The sequence below is a fragment of the Ambystoma mexicanum genome, chromosome 13 (genome assembly GCF_040938575.1).
Source record: "Ambystoma mexicanum isolate Mex_15411 chromosome 13, UKY_AmexF1_1, whole genome shotgun sequence".
NCBI lineage: Eukaryota > Metazoa > Chordata > Amphibia > Caudata > Ambystomatidae > Ambystoma > Ambystoma mexicanum.
Window position 1 is genome coordinate 618,280,442 of NC_090938.1, and position 12,808 is coordinate 618,293,249.

Sequence of the window (12,808 nt, forward strand, 5' to 3'; positions counted from 1 at the left end):
TTTTGTATATGGAAATTCATCGTAGGTGAACATGTGTAAATCTCATCATTACCAATAGAATAACACTTGTGAATAAACAAATATTGGTAATTTAGAAACTATGGCTAAGTTTATTTGTCATAAGCACATAATTGATATGTAACTTTTTTCAGAATTGTATACCCATTGACTGTCTAGTTACAGTACCTCGAGTGTGCAGAGGACGCGAGGGGCCCACAATTTGTGGATACCCTCTTCTTTTCTGTTTTCCTAAACTCACAACCTAGTGTCAGGGTTGTGTTCTTTCTCCTCTGCACCTCACTAATTATCGTGAAATTATCAAACAGGTTCATTCCTTAATTTTTTAGGAGTGCATATGTGTTCTTTTCCTTTCTAAAGCCATCATGTGGGCCTTGACACTTTGGTTTCAATATTTCAAATGTGGCTGCCTAATAACCTCTCCTGACTAACGCATTATGCTCTTAATTAGGAGTGGCAGCCTCGCTTTTACAAACTTTGCTGGAGTAACCAGGGTCAAGACCTGCACCATACTTATGCTATGTACGGTGTTATGACTATTTTTATAAAGCTCAAATATAAGAATAGATAAGGTAACTTTCACAGTAGAATGACTCTCTGAGATGAATCATCAACAAGCAAATCAGATGCATTTTGACATTTTTTAAGTAATTAAACAGAATTATAGAAGTGGAGATTTGATCAGATTCGTGTGACAAATAGAAGAATTTTGGATAGAATGGATGAATTCTGTAATGCCAACTGGTAGGAACGAGTAATGCAACACTTAATTGTTTTCTGTAAAAAAAAAAACCTCTGATTTAAATACTGTTGTATCATTCTAATGTTGATCACTTGGTTTAAAGTTACCTTTCAATTATGGACATTTAATTTTGATTTGCTATTGATCGTTCTATATGACATTATAGGGAGGTGAGATAGAAAGAACATTTGCCAACATGATTAGCAGAATTAAACTATGCTGTGACTCTATTTTGAGAAAATCAGAATGATTTTACAAGGTAGATATTGTTGATTATCTTTTATGACATGGTATTAATAGAGATAACGCACGATATAGCCATTATTGTTCTTGCACATTATAGGAAAAATTGTTAAACTTGTCAATAGACCATAACAACCATTGATTTCTGACATACGTAGTACACAGACCTGCATTCTAGTCAGGGACGTAGACATAGAAGGGAAATACATGTGACATGTTTAGGGTTGACAGTAAGTAGATATGACAGTAAGTAAATACTAAGAAGGGGCTCATGTAATACGAGTACAAATAATGCTGCCTTAGCTACATAGTTTCTTGTCTCCGGTCAGACAGTAGTCACTTGCATTCCCCCATTCCCCTTGGGATTAGATAGAAACAGTGGAAAGACTATTGTGTAATCGGGTGTCTCGCAGAAACCCACTATTTTCTGTTTCTGATTGTTTAAGTCACATTGGATATTTGCATGTAAGACTCTTGAGTTTCTCTGTGCTTGCAGCAGGACTTGAATTAGACTATTATGTTCGATAGGAGAACTGAGAAAAAAATATGGCTGCCTTTTATTGATTGCTTATTTTTCATTGATTGTTTTTTTTATATAGCTGGTGATGGATTAAAATAGGAAACACAGTGAGCAATTAAATGATGCCCAAAAATAATCATCAATGTTAAAAAAAACTCAAAATTAATTAAATCATACTGATTAAAATATGTGGTTGGCAGACGATGACGCCACACCTCACACTGTGATGTGTTTCTCCAAGTCTTTGTATTGGTATCATAGAGTACATCTTCAAAAAATAAAGATCCTGCGAAAATAATGTGTTTAGAGGAGTGTTAGTGTTAGTATTTCCTTATAAGAAAATGAAATTAAGCAGAAACAGTTTAGTCAAAGGGATGTTATGACTAAGGTTATCTTAAAAATCCCTTACAATTCTATGACAAAATGTTGTTAAACGAATGCTACAATTGCAACGCAAAATAACGAAACCTGAAAAACGTGCCTTTTTATGGTTTCTAAGGTAAGCAAAACTCCGCCATCGCCATTGTAAAGGAACCATCATTCTGACACTGCTATGGACTGCTCAGGAAACCGCCTAGGCCAACACAAATGACACTCACTACTCCTACTGCACTCGAACAACCTAAAGAAGTTCTGGGAAAGAGGAGTTCCCAAAATTGACTGCTCCACTTTACATGTACGGTGGCAGCCAAAAAAGTCCATGATAATTATAACAAACAATGTGAAAACCTAATTTCCTTGAGGAATCATCACAATGAGAGTCGTGATTAGGAGCGCATGGTGGTGGCCAAGTTATGGTTGTTTTATGGTGATTGTGGCAGAGTTATAATAGCTTTGGAAACCAAAAATGGCAAATTTTTAGGTGATTTAGTTATTTTGCATTGCACCCATAATGTCCCCTTATGTTTTTTTTTTTTTGTTACAGGAAAACTACAAATAATGTCCATTTAACAAAGTGTTTTTATTGAAATTGCATAGACATGTTGTGTATTGCTCACTTGGGAAGCCTTCAGCGCATACATACATATCTAAATGCTGTATCCTTCAGGTGGCACCAGGCCTGATTTGCATATGGCCTTTCCCCTTTTGCAGTGGCTTGGCAGGCGAACGTTGGTCTTGAGCGTTGCACAGAGCAGTGCCAGAGGTTAAGATTCATTCTACACCTTCCAGCCATCACCTCTTGTTTTTTGTTTTTGTCACACCGAGTGGGATGGGTAGGGCCAGACACAGGGTCGGTCTGGGGCATAAAATTGTCCGGGCTCAATGAAAAAGTGGGCCACAGCTGCAAATGTCAATTTAAATCCATTCCTTTTGTGACAAACTGTTTGAAAGGTACCCAAGGGGGAGTTTTCTGATATAATGTGATGCAAATTGTGCAATTTAATTTAAAGAATATTTATTCAGCAACAAAGGTCCAAACTACTAACCGCATAGTGAAGTAGCTCATTAAACTCGCCCACAACGGCCAAAAAAGTGGCCCACTTTGACACAACAAACTGGCGCACACCAGCATTTTGCGTTTTTTGATTTAGGCATTGCCCTATTGCCCTATTGCTCTATAGGTAGGTCAGTCTGTGCCTGGAGTCCCAAGCTACATCTCACCTTTTCGGTCCCTTGGTCTACTATGTCACGCTGCACGCCTGGTCTTGGGCTTTATGTATGCGCTCTGTTTCTCTGGTGGGTTTGTCTCTCTTTATCTCTCTCTCTCGATCTCTGTGCTCTGTCTCTCTCTGTGCTCTGTCACTCTATGTGCTCTGTGCACTCTGTGCGCTCTGCCTCTCTGCTCTGCGCTCTCTTTCTCTTCTAACCACTCCCAGAGGATGATTTCGAGGTACCATTTTTCGTCAAGGGCTTAGGAGCTGCGCGCTGGCCTGCACATGCCCAGTCCCCGTTGCACAGACATCCTTAGCAGATTACAAGAAAGGAGAGGCTGGATTTGGGTGTTGCTAGGTCTGGAAATGATCAGGGGCTAAGCTAATGCCGCGACTGGCGGAATTCGGGGATAGCTATACCCTTTTGGTTGTAGACCCTGAGCTTCTATTCGGAGCTACAACCAAAAGACCCGGGGCTATAGCCCTCTCAGCCCCCCCCCCCCCCCTAGCAACTCCTCTGGAAATGATCACATGAAATAATTTAACACACTGAAGTCATAGCATCATGCAGAAAGGTATTCAAATCCCACCCCAATCAGCTCCTATTTCATTGAGTGAAATTCACCTCCCAGCTCGGCTTGCAGCGAGGGAGAGTGGTGGGGCTCGCTTTCTTGCCTGCATTGGGCGAGTGAGAGGTGTGTGAGGCTCCCAGAGGTATGGATGGGCGGTGTCCTCTCCTCCTAGCTAGCAGCAGCGTCGAACCGCAGGAGGCGGAGTTCTACACAGTTCTTGCCACACCGTGAGTAAAGGGGGGCATGTCTAAGGATTTATGCTGATTCAGAGAATGTGCCATTTTTGTGACTCCTCCCCAATTGGCAGCAGGCTTGGACTGGCCTGTAGAGCAACAGGGTAAGGCCCGAACCAAAAACACAAAATGCTAGTGTGGGCCACGGTTTGGCCAACGTGGGTTAGTTTGATGAGTTACTTCACAATGCTGCTAGTAGTGTTGACCAGTGTTACTGAAGACATATTCTTTAAAACGCATAATTTGCATCACATGTTATCAAAATCTCGCCCTTGGGTACTAGTCAAACAGTCTGCCACAAAAGGAATGAATTGCCATTTGGAACGGTGGGCTGCTTTTTCATTGGTGCCCAAGATAATGGTATGCCCCAGTCTGACCCTGATTGGCTGTGGTCCTAGGTTTGGAGCATCATTGTATGGTGAGTGTGATCTGCATGGACGGAACCATTCATGTTAGCAGCAGCACTTATGCACTGTTGGGTCAACTGCATGCGACTTTCCACTTTTGCAAAACGGAGGGGGAAAACGAGGAGTAAAAACAGGCAAACTACTCTTTACTCCCTGCTTTTGTGCTGAGATTTGTAAAAAAAATGTTTTAAAAAAATAAAAATTACGCTTTGCGGACCGGGTTTAAAATGAATTGTTGTGGAATCAGCCTGTTTCTAGCAGGGGCTAAAAGTCAGGGTCAGACTGGGCCATAAAACTGACTCGGGCACCAATGAAAAAGTGGCCCACAGTTGCAAATGGCTGTTCCTTCCTTTTGTGACACTGTTTGAATAGTATCCAAGGGAGAGGTGTTTTAATAGAATGCGATGCAAATTGTGCATTTTAAAGAATATTTATTCAGCAACACTGGTCAAAGCTACTAGCCGCAGAGTGAAGTAACTCCTCAAACTGACCCACATGGGCCAAAAAAGTTTCCCACTTTGACCAAAAAAAAGTGGCCCACACCAGCATTTTGTGTTTTCTGTTCGCCCATGGGCCTTTTGCCGCTAAAAGTAGGAGTCCAGTGGAATTCATTGGTTTAACGCACAGCATGTGAATACGTGTGGCATTTGAAGGCAGAGGAGGAACGCACAGCAGAAACCATATATCCAGCCCGCCTGCAAATGGGCAATAAATGCCAGAGGGCAGTAATGCAAGGTATAACCCGCTGCCCCTGGATCATAAGGGTGGCAGCCGCCTAGATGCGCCTTGCTGTTGGGTCGTGTGAGTGCCCGAGTTCCATTTTGCCACTTCTGACTTGGCTGGGTCAGAGAGCAGCTTTGCGCCACGGTAACGTCACACCCTTGGGGAACGACTGAACCTTGAAAGACCCTTCCTTGCGAAACCACTCGGTTCTGGCGCGTCTCCCTGGTGAGATGAAGCGATCTGTCATATGTGCAAACATTGCACCTATTTAGCACTGCACACGAGAAAGCTCTTACTTTTTGCCACCCACTATCCGGCACTTTACCCACATATAGCAGATGGACGTCTGCCACCTCTTATAAAAACCTACGGCTGTGATTCTTATTAGTAATATTTCACACGAGACACGTCGATTTGTCAGCTGCGGATTGAACAACAAGCGATGCCATTATTTTCCACACCAGTTGCCCCACCTCATAATGACGAGACGTGGCGCCAGCGCTTGCAGGACTCGAACCAGCAACATGTGGATAACAGCAGCGCGCTGCCGCCAGCGCTCAATCCACCGAGCTACTCTCTGAGTCAATCACGCGCGTTTCTTCAAAAAGGCTTTGCGTGCGTGTTCACTTAAGCGCGCGCAGATGTCATCTCTGACATTCAAAACGCAAAACGCAGTCAGTTGCCATAATGGGACCTGTCAATCAGCAGCGCGCGCAGTATATTTAATTGCTCAGACCCTATGGGACGTGTCGATGTGACTCGTTTCACATGTTGATTTTTGCCTGTTGACGTTTGTAGAAAAAAACATATCAAAGGCAGAGTCGGACCGGGGAATAAAACGGTCTCGGGCACCAAGAAAAAAGTGCCCCCCAGATGCCAATGTCAATTCATTCCTATTGCCACAGACTGTGCAGTACACAAGGTCGAGGTTTTTGACAAAATGTGATGCAAATTGTGCATTTTAAAGCGTGTTTTCGGTAACAGCGGTCAAAACTACCAGCCACATGGCGAAGTAACTTATCAAACTGGCACATATGGGCCACAAAAGTGGGCCACTTTGACCAAAAATACTGGCCCACAGCGCTTTTTGCGTTTTGGGTTCGGGCATTCCCCTATTGCCCTATAGGCCAGTACGAGTCTAATCAAAGCAGTACCGTTCAGTAAACGGAGAGTCCACTGCCGGCCGCCCCAGATAACACATTTTACTAATCTAGCGCTGTGATTAGTCATTCAATGACAGAGCCTTCCAGTGGCGTGTCCAGACTCTTTTGACTGTGGTGGCACAAGTGGGTCGCTGACTTATGCCAGGGTGGCATGAAGTATGAGCACACACACACCTTAATCATAGTTAAGGATAATGAGTGGCACCTGGGGTGGCCAATCAGATTCCAGGGGGTAATACGACCCACCCCAGGACACCCCCTGGACACACCACTGGAGCCTTCCTCATTGGAACCATTCAGGGCTAACAATGAGAAGAAGGGTGCTTTCCTGTAGTTGGGCATGTTATGCTAAGGTGACATTCATAGCTCATGGCAGCATTATTGGGGAGATAATGGCACGATTACTTACCGGTAATCTTCATGATTCCAAGTCCAGGCCTCATTACACGGTAGGCGGTAAGGGTTTACCGTACCGGTAAGGGCACCGGTACCGGTAAACCCTTACCGCCTTACTACGAGGTCCCTTTGCGGGAGCCGACCTTAACGGCTGGTGTAGACCAGACGTTAAAGTTGGGATCCGCAAAGGGACCTTGGTGCTAATTAGCTCCTTCCCCATTCCCATTGAGCCCTATGGGGCAAAAATGGGAATGGGGAAGGTCCATGGAGAAAGGGGGAATTACCGCCCCGCCAACCTTGGAATGGGGTGGTAATTCCCCTTTTCTCCGTGGTGGTACCAGTATGGTACCGGGGGCAACCATGGTGCTAATAGCAACATGTAATAGCACCATGGTTTACCGCATAACGTGTAATGAGGCCCCAGGTCTTCCTTCTCACAGTCCTTAAACTATGACACAAGTCCTCCCCTAAAAGAGAGGGGCTTCACAAGCCCACTAAACATGTTTTGCTCTAATCCTAACTCCTCCCCATGAGGATAAACAAGCGCTTGCCACTCACCAAGGCTCCCTGTTCGATAACTAAACAGTTTAGGACTACAATGTTCACTCAGTCGGTGTCCCTTAGAAGGGAGAGATGTCAAGGATTGTGAAGAGGAAGTCCTGGGGCCTCATTAGGAGTTTGGAGGTAACCATGGCTCTATTAGCGCCATGGCTGCCTCCAAATCCTTACTGACTCCGCCGTGGTGAATGGAGCTTTTACCGCCCCATTCCAAGGTTGGCGGGGGCGGTAATTCCCCATTCACCAGGGCCCTTTACCATTCCCATTTCAGCCCCCATAGGGCTCAATGGGAATGGGGAAGGCACTAATAACGGTACCGCAAATTGCGGTAGCGTTATTAGCACCAAAGTCCCTTTGCGGGTCCCGTCCTTAATGCCTGGTAAAACCAGGCGTTAAGCGAGGACCCGCGAAGGGAACTCGTAGTAGGGCGGTAAGGGATTACCGGTACCGGTGCCCTTACCGGTACAGGTAATCCCTTACCGCCCACCTCATAATGAGACCCCTGGACTTGGAGTAAAGAGGATCAGCGGTAAGTCTTCGGGACATTGGGCCTCATTACCACCCTGGAGCTCACCGAATGAAGGGGGCCGGTACGGGACTGGCCCCCTTCATTACGGAAGCGCCAATTACGAGGTTCCCTTTGCGGGACCCGGATCAGACGTCTGGTAAAACTTTCCGGGTCCCGCGAGGGGAAGAAGGAGGTAACAATGGGCCAGTTGTAATCTGCCCGTTGTTACCTCCATCCCCATTCCCATTGAGCCCTATAGGGGCTGAAATGGGAATGGGGAATGGGTCCTGCAAGGAGGAATTACCGGGTCCTCCAATGTTGGAATGACCCGGTTATTCCTCATTGCAGGAACCCGATAAATGAGCCCGGTTTGGGGGCAGCCATGGAGCTAATAGCTCCATGGCTCCGGCCAAACTCGTAATGAGGGCCATTACCTCCTCGTTCGTCTTCCTCGTTGCAGTCCTTACTCTATGAGGATGTACCAAACCGATGCCGGAATCCTTCCAGAGATCTAACCAAAGCAAGCACATGGAGGCCTTGCCTTGACATTCGTGCTGAGATAACCACCTAACTTATCACAACATAAAACAGCATCCCAGACACACTGAGCTAATACCTCTGAAAATGTGAATTATGTCTTGAGGTGTGGGGGCAACAGCCAAGCGCCTCAGAGGCATTCAAAGTCACTGCCTGGAACTCAGAGGAAGTGAAAGAGCACAGTCCTTGCTAAGAGCCCTACTAAGGCTATGCAGTAGGGTAACCCTGCAGACAACACAGTGCAGAAAATAGAACGTATCAGTACATTGGCTCATTTGCCCCGCTCCAAACTCTTCCAGTCAGGGCACCTGGAACACCACACCCCATGGAACCCGTCTGAATTTAAATGTAGCCATGGAAACCAAAAAAAAGGCCTGGCTAGACAACAGGGAAAAGGAAGGGACTGACAGTCTAAATACCAGATAAAAGGAAATGATTTCCTAGACATTTTTATTTTTAGAAGACCTTGGAGATATCCTTCACTGACATATGAAGATGGAGGAGCTGGGTTGTCAATCAGAGAACTACACAATGAGAATTAGCCATGATAGTAACTGCAGGGAAGTCAGAACAACTGCTGGATGAAGAGGAAGGGCATATCAAGTGCCTGTTCTATATGGACGATATCAGAAGTAACCAAAAGCCAGGAGACATGAGAACAAGGCCACCCCTACAAGGATGGGCCACAGTGGTTTTAAGGAATGCACCCTTTTGCACTCTACACCGCATGAGGAGGATCCTCGAAGTTGCACCTTTTATGGAAAGGTATAGTAAATATCACAATGAGTGAAGCACACAAGGCGAGACCGTCTTAAACGAAAAGAGACTGTCACCATTGAAACTATAAAATGCCACATCACACACCAGTGGCAACCAGGCAAGGAGACTTTAGAAAGCTGAATGAAATCTACAGGAGAGGTGCCATCTGCAAAAAGTGAACAAGACACAATTTACAATAATCGATCACTGAATACGCCCATCTACGTGCAACATAGGTCAACTTGGACCTAGCGCCCGATAGAAGAGCCAGGTGTAAATGCCTGGCATTAGGAGGAATGAAAATACCTGAAAAGGAACACAAGTGGAGAACCCAGGAGGTGGACCGAGAGGCAGCCCTACCTGGCATGTGCTGTAAGTCAAAGGGACTGTCTTACATAAAATAATTAAGGGTACAATTTCCCAATGAAGGGGCTGCAATTTGTACAAGAGGGCGGAGCAACCTCTGACGGGCCCATAGGATCAGAGCTCATCCTCATGTACCTTAAGACGAGAGAGCTGCACCTTGAGGAGGATGGGGATGCAGGATTCTCTTACTCCAACACCAATCAATAAGGACGAGTCAATGGTTTGGCAAAGGGAAGTCCGTTTAATGACAAGTACAAAAAACGGGGAAACAAATGGAAATCATCAGCGCTGCGATCCTCTGTCTCGCTTCAACTCCCAAATTCTTCATGCAAACATTAACATTTATAGCAAATTCTCGTCGTCATTGACGTGTAAAACTGATAAGTTTGAGCAATTCTATTGGTTGGAAAAGGTAACTTAAGTATAGGTACTATATCTGTATATGGTAACAGAGTGTGGGGATTGGATAACTCTTATCGGGTGGGCGTCTATGCCCATCCCTCTACATCACTCGTGATAGACGTCACTAAAAGTACAACGTCTCATTGGTTCTATTAGCTATAGGACCCTAGATTATTTGGTCCATTGTGATTGGGTCGGTTACACCCCTAGACATAAATCTCCACTTTAATTAGCAGCATGCAGAATGATCGCCCAGGTGCGGGATGGCCCAAGATTCACCCTGCCTCCCTTCCATCAATCAGTACCTCAGGGCTATGTGTCAATTAGTTGGTTGAGGATGGCCTCCAAGCTGTATTGTTTTATCAGCAAAAGTTATTATGGCATCCTCGGGTTCTGGGTGACATCAGACGTTGGTACCTCTTCGCGCTTGGCTGGTCATGTGTCTGTACACCGTGGATCTGCTTCATTTTCCCTCTATTTGTGTATTTGATTCTTTGTTCGGCCTCGCCGCCTGCCTGGGCGTCCTTATCTCGAACTTCACGGGGCAGGCTTCTATGCTCTTAAGTTTCGATTCTTCGGAGTTGCTGCTCTCCTTCCTTCCTTGGGTTGATCTCGAATTCTTAGCCATGAGCTGCTTCTTGCTGACTCTTTTCGCCTGACTTTGAGCTAGTTTATGGATCCTGGCCTGTTCATCCTCTCTCATCCTAGGCTTAATTCTGCTTTTGTAAAAATGGAGACGCACTTGTATAAGGAGCTGCTTGAGGTAGATATACAGTTGGCGCTTGCCACTCTATCCTTCTACTAAGCATTGCAAGCAGTATCGTTTCCTTAGCGTCTTGCATTCCAAGCCTATTTACATCATTATTCGCAACATTTCGTCTTTGTTTATCACCTTTTTGGTTGCCGTTTCTTTCATCTGTGAGTCTGTCCGGACCATTGTGTCATCACCAATCGCCTCCAATAAGGGCCCATTTGGTCTCTTCAGGGACAGTTTGTAAGTGGTCTTCATTTCGCGTCAGCTGCTGATATGGTTGTCTCAATGGGTACCGTGAAGCCCATGGTTGTATGGTTACCGGTGCTTCAATAGGTATACAAGTCCTTCTGATGGGTACTGGACAGAGCCCCACTGTGGCTCTCTGTTGGTTTATTTGCTCCTTATACGTCACATATCTTGGCGAGTATGCTTCTGGTATCTCAAAATGGGTGGCTGGAGTGCAGGCCATATTTGGGACCTCCTCTACACACCCCCTCTGGTCGGTATATCGACCACTTCTGCTTCCTCCTTCGTATTACTCTTACTTGGTTCTTCTGTATCCAATTCTTCGTCTTCTGGGTTTGTACATGATGGTGTGAACGTGTGTTTCTTTGGAGTCCATATTTTTATCACTCCTTTCAGGCTTCCTGCTGTTTTTACATGTTCGTCTTTGTTCCAGGTCATAAGCTGACACTGTCCATTTGGGCTGCAATAGATCCATTTTCCTTCATAATGTCTACGTCTTCTGGGATACACACATTTTGTTCCTTCTGGCGCAAATTCGCTGGCCTTCACAAAGTCTCTTATTTCTTCATCTGTCAGGTCTCTCAGCTTCCATCCTGGTTTGACATCAATCATGATCTTCATCCCAATGGCTTTCTTTGCACTTTTCTGGCATTGTGTGATGATTATCTTGATAACACAAAACCATAGTAGTATCATCAATAGCAGGGCTCACAGAAACTTGAATATGTCTTCCATCCATTGTGGGACCCATGAGAATAAAGTTCCAAACCAGCTGTCATCATCAACCTTGTCAGTTTCATTTATCATCTGGTTCTGTAGGTTTGTTAGTATACTTATGGCTTCTGTTAAGGTTCAATTTTCTTCGTAATGCGAAGGTATAAATGGGCAACACGATTCTCCGATTTTTGCGCAAACACCTCCACCCATCGCAGTGATCATGTCAAGCACATATCTGTTCTGGGGCGTCATTAGTCAGAATGCTCTTAGTTCTTCCTTAATAGCATTGAATCCTTTTATGGTATTGTTAATGGTCTGCAATAACTCCCATCTGGTTATCTGTAACCATTTAGTGTTTGCTCCAACTTGGAATCTTGGCATGATGATTGTTGTGAACACTGATGAGGTGAGGCTGAACTGCCTGTGTTCATATTGGATTGCATGGAATGCTTCCTCTGATTTGGCTGAGAAGTAATTTTCTCTCTTCATTCGGGATATCAGTTCTGCAGATCTCCTCTTCCTCAGGTGGGCATCTGCTTTCGGAAAAATATTCAGGTCACTCTTTGGGATCACTAGTGCAGGAACATGGACATTCACTATTGTGCATATGCCTCCCCAGTTTCTCGGCAGCCTTATGTATGCTTTGGATCCACATGCCCAGTAATGGTCCATAATTACTGCGGTTCCGTGAGTCATCCCTGGAGCTTCCAAGATTCTCCCGCAGTTTTGATTCTCTCCCATTATCCTCGTGTCCCTAAAGCACAATTTTGGGCTTTCCAGTGGCACTATCTGCAAGGGTCCTCCTCTGTCTTCTGCCCATGTTAGTAACTTTTGCAACTTTGGCCATAGAGGTTTGCACAGTTTTTGTGAGTTTTCTACTGCTTCCTTGCAGGCTCCAAGAACCATCCAGGCTCGGTATATCACTACTCCTTCTTCCCATCTTCTGGTGAAAGCACTGTTCCCCTAATCTGCATTTGGCCTCTGTTTTTCCAAATTTGGGCTTCTTCTGGGGTTTTTCCTCGGACGTTCTATTCAGGTTAATTTCCCATCTTGTTCCTGCTCCTTTCACTTCTGGCTTTTCATACCTGATCACGTGATTCCTAGTGTGAGCTCTGTTTCTTGTCTTAATGTCCTGGACATAATCATCTTCTTCGGGACATGCTGTCTCTGTTGCCCATATCAGTGAGGCATCCCTTCCCATGAACTGGCCTCTGGTGTTGGACATTGCTACGTGTGACAAACAGTGTGCTGTCGGGACATCAATTTCTACAGCCACGAAGATCTTGGATTTACCCATGCTGTACGGTAGGAGTGCACATACGAAGCAATCTCCTTCTGATTTCCTTCTCCCA